At 42.7% G+C, this 2,549-nt stretch overlaps 1 pseudogene; it reads left to right on the plus strand.

The window, feature by feature from the left end:
* Nucleotides 1–2,280: 2,280 nt before the first annotated feature.
* On the plus strand, nucleotides 2,281–2,348 carry LOC130038130 (uncharacterized; annotated as a pseudogene).
* Nucleotides 2,349–2,549: the final 201 nt, after the last annotated feature.

Here is a 2,549-nt window from a genome sequence, read left to right on the forward strand (position 1 = left end):
ACCCCACCACATATGCAGTCTGTTACATAGTGCCAGTGTGTAAGAAACAAAAATGTATTCTTAGTAGGTTTGGGCACAACCTGGTGATGCTCAGGAATTAATCCTGGCTCTGTGCTCAGGAATTATTCCTGCCGATGCTTAGAGGACCCTGGGCAATGCTAGGGATGGAACCCAGGTTGAATCCATAAGGCAAATGCCTTAACTGTTATTCTATTTCTTCAGTCATAGGTGTGGCAAAGACTTTCTATGAATATTTTCAGGTGAGTTTTTGTTTATGTTTTCTTTTCTTAAGGGGCCAAGTCCTTTTTGTTTTTCTGCTGAGACTATAGTTTTCTTGAGCAAATTCTTCCAGCCAGGACAAATAAAAGGTTCACACCTTCACATATTTGTGGGTGAAGACTCCTTGCACATACCTCAGAATTCTAGTGCCATCACACCACCAAAGTGATACCCTTTATTTCATTCCTCCTGCCCTCTTTCCCCTTCCTACTGGTAACTTCTGTATTTCTCAGTCTATGAGGGTTTTTCTTGGGGGGGGGGGTGTTGGGTTTTTTGTTTGTTTTTGCTTTTTGGGTCACACCCAGCAATACACAGGGGTTATTCCTGGGCTCTGCACTCAGGAATTACTCCTGTTGGTTCTTGGGGGACCATATGGAATGCTGGGAAACGAACCCGGGTTGGCCATGTATAAGGCAAACACCCTACCCGCTTTGCTATCGCTCCAACCCCCCTCCCCAAGAGGTCTTTTGGTAGTGTTTTGTCAGTTCCTTGACTGTGGGTATTTGTATTTCGCCATGTGAAATCCTTCAGTAGTTTTCTTTTACATCCTGACTTATTTCAGTGAGAGAACCCCCTCAAGTTCCATCTATGTGGTTGCAAAAGAAAGCATGATACTCTCTCTTTTGACTTATCCTTCAGATAAAAGCCTCAGAGAACTATTGCTGGATAGTCAGATATTTCCTTTGTTGTGTTGTGTCTTGTTTTTGTTGGGATAGTCTCACCCAGTCTCTCTCCCTCAAACCTACAAGCTTCTGAAAATAAGGTATCCTGGGGCTGTAAATATCCTGCTGGGAAGACAAAAGTGTCCAGAAGGCTAAATCTTGTGACAAAATTTTTAAAAAATTGTCAAAAATCAACATGAATACAAAATAGGGAGCTCAAGAATGAATTTAATAACTATTCATAATATTTCTTCAGAGAAATAGTTTTTCTTCATAAGAATACCAGCAAGGTGGTATCTACATTCACGATGACGACCATCCTGTTATTCGTCGATTGCCTCGAGCAGGCCCCAGTAATGTCTCCTTCATCCTAGCCCTGAGATTTTTTTCCCCTTTATTTTATTTTATTTTATTTTTTTTTACAATTGTAGATTTACAATTTTTTGTGCTTTGGTTTCAATTATACAATGATCAGATACCCATCCCTCCACCAGTGCCCATTTTCCACCACCATGGATAATATCCCTCCCACCCCATCCCCCCATCCCCCCGTCTCTGTGGCAGGGCAATCCCCTGTGTTCTCTCTCTCCTTTTGGGTGTTGTGGTCTGCAAAAGAGGCATTGAGTGGCAAACATGTTCAGTCCATAGTCTACTTTTGACATGCATCTCCCCTCCTGGGAGGATCCTCCAAACATCCTTTATTTGGTGCTCCCTTCTTTATCTGAACTGCCCTTTCCTCTAGGATACCCGGCTGGCCTCTAAGTTATGGAGTAATCCTCCTGGTGCTGATCTCAGCTATTCTTGGGTATTAATCTCATACTTTGTTACTTTATATCCCCCAGATGAATGCAATCTTTCTATGTCTATCCCTCTCTTTCTGACTCATTTCGCTTAGCATGATACTTTCCATATTGTACCACTTGTATGTAAATTTCATGACTTCATCTTTTCTAACAGCTACATAGTACTCCATTGTGTAGATGTACCAAAGTTTCTTTAACCAGTCATCTGTTCTTGGGCATTCAGGTTTCTTCCAGTTTCTGGCTATTGTAAAGAGTGCTGCAATGAACAAACAAGTGCAGATGTCACTTCGACTATACATTTTTGCCTCTCTGGGATATATTCCCAGGAGTGGTATTGCTGGGTAAAATGGGAGCTGTACCTGTTGGAATTAGCCCTGAGATTTTTAAGAAAGTGCTATATTCAAGGCTCTTTAGGAGAATGAGACCCATCATTGTTACTGGTATTTGGCATATTGGGTATGCCAGGGGGAGTTTGCCAGACTCTGCCATGTGGGCAGGTTACATTCAGTAGCCTGCCAGTTTGTCCAAAGTAGGATATGCTTCGGCAGCACATATACTAAAATTGGAACGATACAGAGAAGATTAGCATGGCCCCTGCGCAAGGTATCTACTTTGCAAACTATAATGCCCAAAAAGAAAGAGTGAGAGAGAGAGTATTGTGTGTGTGTGTGTGTGTGTGAGAGAGAGAGAGAGAGAGAAGAAAAATGGTTGCTATAGAGGCAGCCTGGGGAAGGGGTTTGGTGGCAGGAAAATGGCTGCTATAGAGGCAGCCTGGGGAAGGGGTTTGGTGGCAGGAAAATGGCTG

The sequence above is a fragment of the Sorex fumeus genome, unplaced genomic scaffold, assembly GCF_029834395.1.
Source record: "Sorex fumeus unplaced genomic scaffold, SorFum_2.1 ptg000006l, whole genome shotgun sequence".
Classification (NCBI taxonomy): domain Eukaryota; kingdom Metazoa; phylum Chordata; class Mammalia; order Eulipotyphla; family Soricidae; genus Sorex; species Sorex fumeus.